This window comes from Netta rufina, assembly GCF_964035555.1.
Source record: "Netta rufina genome assembly, chromosome: 5".
Lineage (NCBI taxonomy): Eukaryota > Metazoa > Chordata > Aves > Anseriformes > Anatidae > Netta > Netta rufina.
In genome coordinates, this window is record NC_140128.1 from 6,022,541 (window position 1) to 6,037,391 (window position 14,851).

At 38.5% G+C, this 14,851-nt stretch overlaps 1 protein-coding gene across 3 annotated transcripts in view; it reads right to left on the reverse strand.

Moving 5' to 3' along the window:
• The window catches only part of PPFIBP2 (PPFIA binding protein 2), a 107,676-nt gene extending 93,234 nt beyond the window's left edge, over nt 1-14,442 (reverse strand). For all 3 annotated transcript variants that reach the window (XM_084288156.1, XM_084288155.1, XM_084288154.1), the window contains exon 1: nt 14,199-14,442. The gene's annotated coding sequence lies outside the window, so the exon portion shown is untranslated. The remainder of the gene's footprint in view (nt 1-14,198) is intronic.
• Between the last annotated feature and the right edge of the window lie 409 nt (nt 14,443-14,851).

The following is a 14,851-nucleotide window of genomic DNA, read 5'->3' on the forward strand; positions in this document are numbered from 1 at the left end:
GGGAAAGAATAAAGACTTTTTTTTTTTTTTTTTTCAGCTGAAGAGTGTAAATGGTCAACCAAGGGGATGGGGGTGTTAAGGTTGCAGGGGCAAAGCTCTAAGACAGAAATGTAGATTTGCCAAAGTTGGGCAGAGGCCTGAAACTGAACCATTTCAGGTCAGTGGTAGAAGAGAACTAGGAAGGTCTCTGTTCAACATGCTGCTGGGTGTCCTTCAGTGAAGGGACATCCACTGGCCAAGCATACTACTGTAATACCTCCCTGATGGAAATGAGCTAAGTTAGTTCATTAGGTAAATGTGCTAAACTAGCTTAGGCAGGCAGGCACTGTAAAACCACCATGTTGTGTGCTGTTGAGAAAAGCTATGACAAGCAGTAAGAACTACACCAATTCTAAATGTATTATGCTAAATAATTAAATTTAAAGATATAAAGGGAACAAAACACTGCTAAATTTACTGCATTATGATTTAGCAAAGTCACAAGCCAAACATCTGTTTTCAACAATAAACCCACTAAATTTGCTAATCAGAGCCTGAATTTAAACTCTGTATCTAGTTGAAAGAAAAAACAACAACAACAAAATGAAAAAAGAACACACACAAGTATCTTGTAAATGCTTCAGCTGATACTTCGTGATCCTTGGAGAACAAAAATCACCTCACAGTACCTCCTCCACAGGACCCATGGATATTAAGTTACAGTTGCTATTGGTACCATAACTGAATTTCCTGACTCATGTTTGTGCAACGTCTCATCCTTACATACAAAAGCTGACGCTGACAGAATGGCATGTGCAAAGTGGGGTTTCTTCAGCACCTCCCTATAGCAGTTTGTCACCTGTAGGTAGCCTTTCAGTCCTTCATTTTTTTAAATAAAAAAAAAAAAAAACATTTTTCATAAAAGCTTAAAGAACACTCCATAATTTAATTTTAGTTTATCAGATATTTTAAGCTTTATCTCTGTTATACACAGTATCAAGGGAAATTTTGTAGCTTTTGAATTTGCAAGACTTAGAACACAAATTGCATTCAATATTAGTTACTGTATTAAATTAAAAAGGCTAATTATTTTATTTCAGTTGTCATCTAACTATTTAAATTTCTACCTTGTTACTTTATTTACTTTTATTTTAAAACAACACAATGAATAAATGCTTTCAATTCAACCTTAGCTGAGTAAAGCATTAGCTGGTAAAATATATGAAAGTTTCTGAATCAAAACATGAACTTTTATTGTCTTAAAATAAATGCAGAGATGAATGGCATACAATTGTCAGGCCTGGCACTACAGTTCACATTTAGTTATAAAATGCTGCAATTAAAAAAAAAAAAAAAAAAAAAAAAAAGAGAGAGAAATCTGACACCCGAAATTCTGACATTTAAAGTAATTTTTTTTCTTTCCCTTCTGCACTCATGTATTCACTGGTCTCAGGGTCCCAACTTCCAATTTCCTTCCATGAAGGTCAATACTTCAATTAAGTCTTGTTAAGTTACTTAACTCCAGACACCATCCCTGGGAAACCCCGTCTTACACCCCACAAAAAAGAAACAAAACCTGAAAAGCGTGCAAGACTAGGAAACCTTAAGCTGAAAATGATACAGTGAATGATTCAGTGCAAGTAAGGTCATGCTCTAGTATATCAAAAGGTGGGAAATTGCAAGAAAAGTAGACAGTAGACACTAAAACTCTTTTCCTTAGAGTGAAACACACAATAATCAGTGAAACACATAATAATCAGTTTCTTGACAGAAACTGAGAGAGATTCCGTATAGATGATTAACAAAAAGATTCAAAACACAAAATCCTAAAATTTCAGATAAACTATTCCGCTGGAAAAAAAAAAAAAACAACAAACAAACAAAAATCAAACACCCCCTTCCCTCCCCAAAACAAAACAAAACAAAGAAACGCAAACCTTTAAACCTTGAGAATCTGGAACATTATTAAGGCTGATAATATTTCTCAGGCCTTTTCAAATTTCCCTGGAGCAGAGGCTTCTCAGTCTAGCTCTGATGCTAGCATTCAAGTTTTGTTTGCCTTCCTGCATTTCATTACATGTTGCAAATGGAAATTCTTGCCCACTAGGCTCTTATGGAACCAACTCAACAGAACAAGCATTCTTAACAACAACTAATTTTATTAATCAATTAAATGCATGTTCATAAATCTCACTAGGGCTACAGAAGTGTGTAAGAGCACTGTGAAACAGAGATTTTGCATTACCTGTACTGTAACTGATATAGGTGCTATTTGGAACATTAGTCTGAAAACGTTTTGTTGAAGGCTACTGCTAAAGCAGGGCCAGAAGATCTGGTATCTCAAAAAGGTGTAAGGAGGCTTGATTTTCAAATCAGCTTACACTATCCATTTCCATGATGTGCTCTGACAATCATTCTAAGAATCAGCTGCTTTGCCAACACTGACCAAACACTCCTCAGCCATCTGGACCTGTACAGTCCTTGATCCTACTGCTTAAACTTGTATTTATTATTGTTTGTACTGTAATCAAGACAGGTATCCATCAAAATCATATGAGTCAGAGGCAGAGAATGGTTGTGTATTTTTGGAACACTACAACACCGTAAGAACAGCCATGCTGGCTCAGACTAAAAGCCAGCCTGGCCCAGTGCTCTGTCCCTAAAGATATTCAGGGCAACAGAGGTGCAGAGTCATCAGCCTCCTGCTCTGTCTTTCCCAATAACCAGCAAACATGAGACTTGCTGAATCACAGACTACATAGGAACCATCACATTTCATAGATGTTGAAGGACCCCATCCTCCGTGAATTTATCTGATTTCTTTTTGCATCCTTTCTGAATATTTTTTCAGTGAATGCTCATGCAGCATATATATATAAAGAAAAATGTGGTTAATCACTGCTTGCTTTTTCATGCCACTATCTCCTAGTCTCTTCCCAGTCCTCTTCTACTTTCTCTCCTATAACATGCTTAGTTGAAGAGTCATTATCTAGCAAGCCTCTCCGCAGAAGAAAACCAATCCATACCTTGCAGTTGAGTACGAGCAATGAATCTTTACAGCAATAACTCCACTTTGAAGCATTAAAAGAATTGAGAGTGCTAAGCATTCCTTAAAATGGACAGACACTAAAGTAGGAGAGGATTGGTAGAGGACACTGGTGGACAGTGAGATATGTGAGATGTGAGATTCCCTTGTGTTGCAGAAAAAAAAAAACAAAAAACAGAATACACAGGAGGGTTAACATGCTGGAAAATTCATTTCCTGCAATCAAAAGAAAGAAATTTCATCCAAAGTTTTTTTTTTTTTTTTTTATTTTTTGATTTTAAAAGATAAAAAGCTCAGGTTCAGGCTAGACCACACAGAGAAACATAGACAACATGTCCAACATAGATACAACTCAACTTCTTCTGAATATTTCTCAACCAAAAGATCTACTCTTGGGTTACTCAGGTTACAAGGCTCTGTTCTGATTTTTCCTCAGCTTTATCAATATGAAAAAAAAACTTTTGTCAAGTCTAAACTCAGCTCTAGATATAAAGCTTTAAAACAAATACTAAAGGGACAGCTTTCTGATTTTGTAAAATTTAATTTTGTATCAGCATTATTCCCCTCTATGAAACGTTTTGTGCAGCAATGTAGGTGGTTTAACATGAGCCACCCTGCATCTGTGAACACAAACATGCTGAATTCACACTAACAGGAACTAAACAGTATCAAGTACTGTGTAAATTTAAGATTCAGTAGCTATTTTAAGGAAAGTGACTGTGGGAAACAAAGAAAGAAAGAAGAAAGAAAAAAACACGTTTCTGCTAGAATCAGCAAACAATATAAGCGATTCTGCTTGGATTAAAAACATTCAAAGTAGGAACAACAAATGGGTCACTATGAAAGGACCATGTCCCACATTACTCAGCACTTCATTGAAATTACAAATTCTACAGCTGTGTCAATTTTGTGCTTACAAAGAGAACTTTTTAATATCAATTCTTTCCTAGAGATTAATGAACACATTGATTAATGAAAAGGGAAAAGCAGCCTTCAAGTTCTTCCTCTCTCTGACTAAATATGTATAACCAAGAAGCAAAAAGTTCTTCATGGCAAGTTAAATCCTGATCTAAAATGACACACGTTGTTTATTTTATTCTTCCTCTACTCTGAATATGGGATGCCTTAATTCTTGCAGAACTGGCCAGTGGGTAAGGAAGTAGCTGTATGAGACACTATGCCACAACTGATTTCTAAATGAGAATAATATATTCCCCTGTCGCATTGATTTTCCATACCTAATGTATTAACATAATTTTCTAATTATGAGAGAAAGCGTTATAGAGTGAAGCAATATTGCATGACAGATGAATCAGTAACTTGACATCCAAAAGCAATATTCAATAATTTTAAGTTTCAAATGGGTCAGGGAAAACTATGATACCTCCCAGTTGAAGAAACATTATTAAAGGTGGCAAGAAAAAAGTGACATCCTTTATTCCTGTTTACTCAGCAGACTCTAGAAGGAACAGAAGTACCAAGATCACTAGAGACAGATTAAGCAATCCCTGAAACCAGGCAGCAGTCCATAATGAACATCTGACCAGCTATGTAGGTCTCCTCAATGACCTGTTCTATGGAGAAGCTGTATTTTCTTACTGGAAAATATGTTTAGCTAGGAAAGGAACTTAGCAGTGTCACAACACCGAAAGCCCACGCAAGTGCCCAGCTTTTCTATTTCACTTTCATCTATGCAAGCTGTTACTGTTCCTGCTCTGTCACCACAGCTGAAACAAGTAAGCTTCAGGTAACCACATACCCAGTTTTCAGTACTTGGTGTCATCTTTTTATAGCTTACAACAGAGTTCTGAAGTGCCAGCCTGCTGCTTCCACAAAATAGCTACATCCGATGGAACAGGATATGAAGCAGAATCTGGAAGTCCACTGTTATATATAGCACTTCTTATTATCAATCATGCCAGGCATTCTCAAGTTCTTACCAATGACGAAGCCCATCCATGCTGCATCCAGGAAGCATTTCAAGGCATTTATTCCTCCCTCAGTTCCACACAAATGTAAAATGAACATGCTTCCACATCAAATCATGTTATCACAGGTAGGTCAAATCAGTTTAAATTCTTCCTTATAAAAATATGCAAGATATGTAGGACTAAACAAAAAAGTGAGAAAATGTATAGCTACAGGTCTATGCATAGGAATGCTGATTTTAATTTTCAGAACTTAAAAAGTATATATGTTATTTTCAGAAAGAGACTTGGTAAAATTGGTTCAATGTATCAATCTTCAAAGCTAACACACTCTAGTTTAGTAATTTTGTCTTACAGGCTTGCTAGGACACTTCATTCAGAAAGCTTTTGGAAGCGTTGCAAATAAAAAATGCCTTTCTCAACACAAATGGAATGCAATAGCTGGACCTAGAAAAAGAGCCATTTATGAATGTAGTATTCTTCCCTTCTCTAATACACATATTTATATCCAAAGTTCAGGATGCTGTCAGCATAATGATTCATCAAGGAGATATACATAAGATCGCTTTTGTTCTCCTTTTACAGTGAATTTCTATTATTCCTAGGGCATGAAAAGATAGGAATTCAACCATTATAATGAACACATAGGATTTATCTAGATTAATTTTCAGATAATATTTTAATTAATTCCTTAAATGTGAACAATAACAAAAAAGTATTTGCTAAAGTAAATAAAACTGTAGCCTAGAATTAGTGCTACTGTGTTACATCTATTCCAAACAAGAGTTCTTTCATATGGTTGGAATAAACAGAAAAATTGCAATTGTTAAGGCAAATGCTAGAGTACAACAGTACCCAAAGCAATACGTTATTATAAAGTTAGTCAAATTTTACTGTCTCTGAAATAAAACCTTTATAATGCTATAGAAGACAAATGAAACAGAACTCTTCTCTTACTTTAAAGGGTTTGAGTGTGACTATAGCAAGGCCAGAAGTCCTAAAGCACAGTCCTAAGCAGCAATGACACCTGAGGGGATACTTCATGTCAAGCTTTTACATATTCTGTCTCCCTTCAGAGACAGACTTCATGTTAAGACTCTGAGCAATTCTTTAGAACTGTTTGAAAGGCTTATTACTCACATTTGGTCCTATTGTGAATAAACCTGTGGAGTTCCTTGAGGTAATAACTGAATTGTGTTTGATAACAATACGGTTATAGGGATCTGTTTATTAAAACAACCATAACATTAAAAGATTTCAGACTAGTCACTTTGCAAAGGCCTTTAATCCCTAACTAGTTGATTTGTCTTTATGAAAAATTCCTCAGATGTTTCTTGCATCTGTAGCAAAGTGAATACTTAAATACTTAAAGGGGGCTTATAAAAAAAGATGGATAGCAACTTTTTACTCAGGCAGATAATGATAGGACAAGAGGGAAAGGTTTAAAACTAAATGAGACGGGATGATGTTATGCCCTAGGATGCCCTAGATGTTAGGAGGAAATGCTTTACTCAGAGGGCGGTGAGGCCCTAGAACAGGTTCCCCAGTGAAGCTGTGGATGCCCTTGCCCTGAAGGTGTTCAAGGCCAGGTTGGATGGGGCCCTGGGCAATCTGGTCTGGTGGAAGGTGTCCCTGCCCGTGGCAGGGGTTTGGAATTGGATGGGTTTTAAGGTCCCCTCCAACCCAAGCTATTTTGTGATTCTATCAAGTGACAGTGCATAAAAATAATAATAAAAAACAATAGAAAAAAGATCAAATTATTAAAAGTTACCATTGGGTGAAATTGATTTCTCTTTCTCTTCTGAAGTAGAAGGAAGGACGACTTAATAAGAGTTCTGTTTCTTCAGACACCGTTTGTTTCATTGTGTAGAAATTGGATTTAAGTCTGCTGCCGTATCAGTAATCATGACAACTTTGTTCCTGTCATGGAGCATAACTATCCCTTATAAGTGTCCCTTTTCTATAACAGTTAGTAGAGAAGAAATAATTTCCTCATGACAGAGCAGTAGTTTGGTGTTTCTTAACATGACCACATGTGGATTCTTTTTTTTTTTTTTCCCCTTTCATACACCAGAGTAAAATTTACTTGGATATTTCCACGTGGAGTGGAGCACTGAAACAGAGTGGGCTATATCTCTTCTATATGTAAGAGCAAAACAAATTTTATTTACAGATTTAGTATAAAAACAGTTTTGTTAACTTCATTTAAGAAAAGCAAATAAAAGACACTCACTTTAAAATGAAGTCTACCTAGCGTGTCAGTTTTATAAGTCTCTACTAATTTGGAAGCTCTGTTTTTGAGTACTCAAATCTGAGTTTCAAAGGAAGCGAGCAGCTGCTAGTCCCATTGTTCTCATTTAGTCCTTGGATAATCAGAACCTTTGATTAAATCAAAAATGACTGGTGAATCCAAACCAAATCCATTCTGGTGCACAAATTTCCCTCTTGTACAAAAACATTTGTTCTGAACATAAACAAACACTTCTCTAGCCCTTTCCAAAGTCTGTCCTTTTATAAATAAGTTTGTGAAGTGAGAACCAGCTAGGCTTCACAATCTACAAACTAAACTGAAGATGCTAACAAATTTCCTAATTAAAATGGAGAATACAACCAAAGCAAAACAGAGTCAGACTACATTTCTTGCAACAATTGTCTAGTCCTTCACCTAATCTACAACTGTTTTGAAATGCGGTAGGCACTGGACAAAGCATCGGTGAGTAATGACTGCGGACTATTAAGTATTTTTCACAGCATACTACAAGATATTCTGCAGAGCAGGCCAGAACAGGTCTTCTTGCACAAAAGCTTGTTATAACAGCTCTCCTTTCTTCTAGTAACAAAAGATTCTACTATTATTTTCCTTTTGTACAACTGAAGTTTGCCAGATCAGGCCATAAGTTGCTCTTTTCAGTTTCAGGTAAAATTACTCCTTTGAATACACTGAGCTTCCCACACTGAAGAACATTTCAACCCAAGAGACAATATTTACCATTTCAAAACATTTAATTGATCACTTGTAACATTTATGAATGACATTTTCAGGTTTACTAATAACCTATACTTACACTAATATACTTTGCATATATATGCTTTTCATTAGAAAAAAAAGTAACACTATTTTCAGGAAAAGAAAACTATTCACTTAACTCATTTGGATTTTTTTTTTAGTTAACACATTCTTTAAGAGAATCACATATCTTCCTTTCATTGATATTTTGCATCCAGACTGTGCTTCTGGTCCATAAAAGTTGCTCCAAATATTTAATATTTGTTCTTCTTCCCTTCTTGAAACAATTATTATAGCCATCAGTACTACAAAAGAGTTTAAAACAAACATTGTACTTATGTATATGTACTTACATAATATTTGAAAGTTATAAATGTATCTTAAGTCCAGCTAGGGTCGTGTGCACATGCGTGTGTGTATATAGCAAGTACATTCAATGTGGAGTTAACAAGGGAAACCGGGGTCCTTGTCTGAGTACATGGGTTAAAGCTCCTTCCACATTTCCTACAATCTCACTGCTTCTGCAATTGTTAATACATGCCCTGAACACATCTCAGGATCTGGACATTTTTTCTGCTGATCTGAGTGACCATAAATCTGCCAGTGAAACTGTTTAGGCAGTGCTGGTAAGAACACTGGCAGATGACTCATGCTTATGTGGTTTTTCATTTATACCCTCAGTGCAAAGCATATAGAGAGGCTACAATCAGAAATAAGCCAAAGCCCAGTTTCATACCTTAGGTTGGACATAAAAACCTGAAATAAAGAAATAAAGAGTTTTTCTGCATGAAAGAAAGGAACAGACTCCACATGAAATTTCAGGTAAAAGCTTATGTTAGCTGCACTGTGAAGACCTGCACTTATACCTAATGAGAACAGTTTTATGAAGCGTGTGGGAGTGTTATCACAGAGTAACTAAGTCACAGAATAATTCAAGTTGGAAGGCATCTCTGAGGATCACCTACTTCAACTGCCAAGAGCTTACTTTTAATAGTATACAGGTTAACATTAGCTGGAGTGCCACCAAGGCACTGCAAGTATCGTACAAAGATGATTTAACAGAAATTTAATTATGAACTGCAGAGGGATAATACATTTTAAGAAAAGTATGGAGAAGTCTTATCCAAGAATGATGTAATACATCACCTGCCTAATACTAGGCACAGTGAATTCATCCCTGTGAAATGCATGAACTTTGTTTCCCAGAATGGTTTATGATGGTTTCCTATCTATTTAGGGAGTTGGATTTACCTGTTTAAGGTCTTTGGTAGAGATTCCTCCACCCCATGTAGTGAAACATCAGAATATTGAAACATCAGGTTTGGGAGCTGACCATATTACATGCCTTAGTTTATCAACACAGAAACACATTCATAAATTTTACTGTAATGTCATTAGATTAAGACGTTCTGATTATGCATTATTAAAATAGATGCTGCCAATGGCATTGCATGTAGTGGAATAAAAATATCATTTACTATGTTAAAGGGACACTTCAGCAAATATTTTCCCTTGTGAAACTATGACTTCTGAAATAAACTTTGGGTAGCAAATAGTGCAAACAGGAAAAAAAATCTGTTTGTATGAACAGCATAGATAGAAATAAGAAGACATCCCCAGCTAAATCACCTCTAAATTTGGAAAACAATCAGGTTTGTTTTCAGAAGGGGATGAAGTAAAACTTTGGTTGCCATACTGTCAGTGCATGAAATCCAGATTAGAATTCAGCAGCTTAGATTTATCTTCAGTAATTAACTCACATACAATCTGTTGATTTTAGAGTATGAAGACATGGCCAGCAAGTGAATCATTCCCTGAATATTCATACACCTCACAGTGTTGCTCTGAAGAAAACAAAACTCACATTCAGCATTTGCTAAGCAACTACACGTAACCAAACAAAGCTTTGGACTCATCTTCCTCTTGCCATTCAACATATTTTAACTTTGAGCCCTCCAATTCATTTCATCCCTCAAGCCTAATGTTAGGCTTTGCTGAAAGAAAACCAGGCCTGCTGATTTGGCTTCTTCAAATTCACATCTGCATCAGGAAACCATCATCAACATAGCACCATGTCCTTAGGTGAATGCAAAAGAGCTCTCATACAATCAGCAGTTCACACTCTGTCATTGCACCTTTCTGAAAGTCAGATCTATCATTTGCCATTCCAGGCATGACATCTGCCACATACTACCTGGTTACCATTGGGTTTCATATCTTTTCTTCTCTCTAAACCAGGAAGGACTCTATTTTCCCCTGTATTCAATCAACTTTGATCTTTAGTTACTTGAGGTTTTACCTGGATAATCCAGCTAAACAGATGAACATATATTTTTAAATGGATATAAAATAAATATAAAGTAAGAATATATTTTATATATCACAAACAGAGACTTGAGGAAAACACGGATTGCTCCCCATTAGCTTGCTGATCATCTGGCAGAGAACTAATTTGGAAACCCTTCCCTAATTGATTTCTTTTGGGATATGCTACGTTACAACTATAAAGGCAGGAAACTAATCTAGGATCAGTACATTTGGGGACCTATTTAGTAGATAAACTGACTCACACTTCCAGCAAGAAAGCTAAGAAAAAAGTCAGAGTGGGAGAGCACTGGGGCCATAGAAATGGATTAATTCTCCATCAGAGATAAGAATAGCACTTTCTCAAAGATTATGCTGAAAGATGCATCCTAAAAATGGAAATTATGTTATTTTTTGATAAATTCAGGAAGCTAAATAGGAAAACTATGTGTCAGGACTGTCTTATGCATGTGAAGATACCTATGGAAGTATTTTTCTCTTTGATCAGTATGAAAATACTCAGCATCTTGGGGTCACAGGTCTTCCAGAAATACTAGTGAACTACAAAATATTCAAAACAATCTTGCTTTACAGGTGATCAAAGTGGAGTTTAAAATCCAGGTCATGCATACAGTCCTTTAAAACACTGCACTGTAACTTGGCAGTCTTACAGTATAAACAAAATACACAAATTGACATACACAGGCAACTGTGCCATTAAGATTAACTTTTTATGTTTCTTTCAGAAAGGAATTATCTGCTTAATTGAAATTCTTTGTTCTCCACATCAATGAATTGCCAAATAAGAGAAAAGTACTATTGGGAAATAGCACTTGGGGTTTATAGCAAATAAGCACCTGGAGAGGCAGGGAAGCAAAACAGGTAACTGTAACATTACAAGGTCACAAGAGACTCGCAATAAAAACATCCTGCTAAAACATGTAGGCAGAGGCACTTAGCTACAAAACGCAGCTTTAGTTTGTTGGTTAATGTGCATGCATTTAAAACCAAAAGAACCAGAAAATACTGTGCTGTACAAGGGGGTGGCAGGAAGGAACTCAAGCCATCACAGTTTTTCAAATCCATCTCAGAGCTGGTGCTTAGACAGTGTTAAAGAACAAACTGAGGAGTAGGTGGGGTGCAAGTCCCAGTTTCTTCAGCTCTTCAAAGTAATGGTGAGTTGATAGCACACAAAATACAAGAGCAAACTGGAGAAAATTTAGAGAATTGGATCATGGCTTAAATTTGACAATTTTCAAGGGATTAAGTTACCCATGCTAAATGATTTCACACCCATCTACTGGTAACTGATCAAGTGTGCCTCCAAGGCCAGTTATTGCTGCCTAAACTTTATTCAATAGCTGATTAGACTTTGGAGATTATAATTTAAGAAGCTGAATTCACTGAACTCTGAGGATGAGCTGGCAGATATAAATGATAAACACCTCTACGGATTAGAGTAATACAACCTCCCTAACAGAAATATGCCTTTTGAAGGTTTCTCATCTACCGCCATAAATGGAGTCATGTTTTGTTGCACTGCCATTTCTACACTATCAGTATTTCTGGAAAACGCAGAACAGCCGTGCTTGGCACAGCACATTGAATGATAAAGTTTGGATCTATACTGAGTGATCATTATTACAAAACACATTTCCTTATGCATCATTTCTCTACTTTGATATACAATAAATCCTCTGAATCATATTACAAACATCTAAAGCAACAGCCCGCTGAGGCTCTGCATTACCTATGTGAGTCTATACTTCTGCTAATCTTACCAGGTCAAGGCCTTCATTTGTTTGAGCTAAAAGGCAATTTAAAACACTTTTGCACCCTAGCTGTGGAGAAAGCGAACTAAGTTTCTGGCCTGTTTCTGAATAGTCTAATAAGAGTGAGAGGTGTGTCTAGGGATGAGTGCTTTAGATTCTGTTGCTTTGTTTTGTTTTTGTTTTGTTAAAGAGAGAGGGAAAAGTGGAAACAAGTTGGGTAAATGAAGGCTAGCAGCACAGCTGCACAGGAGAAACAACAACAACAACAACAACAAAAAAACAACAAAAAAGGAGGGCCATATTTAGTTTTTTCATTTTCCTCTCTGTTGTACTCACAGCACCATATCCTCTGCTTTCCCCCTTGTTGCTGACCCTATCTAAGTGTTCAGAAAAGGTGGTTCTTAAGGTCTTCACTTACTCTTCTCCATCTGTTCTCTTCCCATCATCAGTTCAAACACACTGTACCACATAAAGTCACATTATGTTGCCTTACAGCCTGCACTGATGGTCTTAAGTAAGAGAGACTTCAGTACAACAGAAACATGATAGAGGAAAGGATGTAAAGGAGGCAGAGACCACTCTTTTGCCCTGCTTCAGTTTCTCCTTCAACACAGGCTGGACAGGGAGAAGAACTGATTCAAGAACCCAGAAAGCTCTACTCATTCCTTCCCTACCTCCTTCTTGTCCTCCTTGCTTCTAGCATATGATATGATTGGAGTAGCCGGACTGAAATAAGATGGTACTAACAGTGTCCTCTGCCACCATTCCTCTAATTCCTCAACTTCCTGAGACAGAAGATAAAAGCGGCAAGGGAACTAGGAACCAGGGAACAACGCTCCCAGCTCAATTCCAACCATGCTTCAGCCAGACAGGAGATTAACCAGTTTCTGCCCCCTCCTTTTAATTTGATGTTTCCCATAGGGCAGAGTCCCAAATGTATGATAGATAAAGTGCTATTTTGCCAAGCCTCTTGATTACTACCTGGCATGGATAAATAAAGCATTTATGTTTTAAGAAGTGAGGCTATTGCTAATGTGAAACAGTTACCGGCATATCATGCATGTCAACAGCAGACATAAACATCATCTGTCAGTGCCAAGATTAGTCTTGAGCTATCCCTCAGCTTAAGTCCCATTTTGGGGGACTTGACATCATTTTTCTCTCTCTCCTATTCTGGCAACAAACTATACTTGTCCAGAAGACAACCCTAAGGTTCCTCTGAGCTCTTTTTAAACTCTAACTTACATGGGGTTTCCTTTAGGTTCAAGAGGCCCTTCCCATTGCTTCAAACTGGGAATATCAGCAAATGGAGGGTAAATCCAGATCACTTAAAAACAATCCACGCTTGTTCAGGCTTATCACAATTTGTCCTTTCCCTCTTCTGGTATGACAAGTTCTACTCCAAGTGTTTCTCCATTAGGAAGATAAAAGGAAGTTAGCACAGCAGAGCCAAATCAAAGTCAGGAACACAAGCAAAGCAAGTTGGTATGTTTGGAAAGCCGCAATTCAGCCTCCTTCACCTCCCCATCTACTCTTTCCACACAAGTTTCAGAATGAAGCCCCTCACGCTATGTGCACCTGTTCTCACAGCGCTACTTCCTGTTAAAAAAAAAAAAAGAAAAAGAAAAACAACAACAACAACAAAAAAACAGGAATCACACAGAGAAGTGCCCCATACTACTCCCTGTCCTGCCAAACCCCTGCAGTTAGAATAATTACCTTGGAGAAGACGTCTATGAGCAGGGAAACATCGCGTGTAGCGCATGCAAACCTTCAAAGGCACACAGCGCGCTTCACCCACATACAGGCAGATGCCACCAAACGAGTCTGACATTGCCTCCCACGGAACTGAACAAGCGATCAGACACAGAAACACGCAAACACGCTCACTGATCGCTCCCACAGGTGCTCAGGGGGGTATTTTTGCCACAGCACCACAGAAACAGGCGCTGAGCCCTGGAGCTGGGCAGCAGCCGGCGTCTCCTCACCGCCTGTCTCCCTGCGCTGGTAGAGGAGCCCGGAACAGCCGCCCTGTGTCCCCCACGAACACACCTTTATCCTCATTTACTTTTCTCAATTAAAGGCCGGGGTGTGAGGGGGAGCTGCCGAGGTCTCCGAGGCAGGAGCGCGGCGCTCCGCCACCCACCGCCTCATTTCCTTACCTGCTAGCGGAGCTCAAGTTTCACAACTTGGCGAGGATGAGCATTTACCCTCCAGCAGAGCCGGGTCGGCTTAAAAACCCTCCTCAGCGGCTCGGCGTCCTCACAAAAACACCCCCGAGGAGAAGCGACCCAGCAGCGGCGCCCCCAAGCACCGCCCGCCCGCGGGGACCGACCCGCGGCACCAGGTGCGCCACACGGCGGTGGGCAGCCGTTGGGGGACCGTTGGGGAGCCGTTGGGGGACCGTTGGGGGACCGTTGGGGCTCGCCTCACGGGCGCGAGGGACGCGGAGCCTGCGCCCCCCCCTACCCGCTGCTGGCTGCGGGGCCGCCCCCTGGTGACGCCGATCCTTACCTCGACAGGGCTTCTAGGTTAAATAAAGCCTTACGGTATTAACCGAGAAAACCGATATGCTTTCTCCACAGACACAGAAATCAGACATTTTTAGCGCTTAGATTTAAAAATCAGAAGTGCTTTCTCAGTCAGATAGCACGGACCAATGATACCGATACGGCGTTTTAAGCCGTATTTCTTTCGACCCTACTTCTAAAAAGCTTCTCTAACGCGACGTTTACAATTACAAAAGTCTCTGTTACAGAAAGCATCCAAGGAAGCAACGCACAGAACAGACTCACAATCACAAGGTACGTGGCTG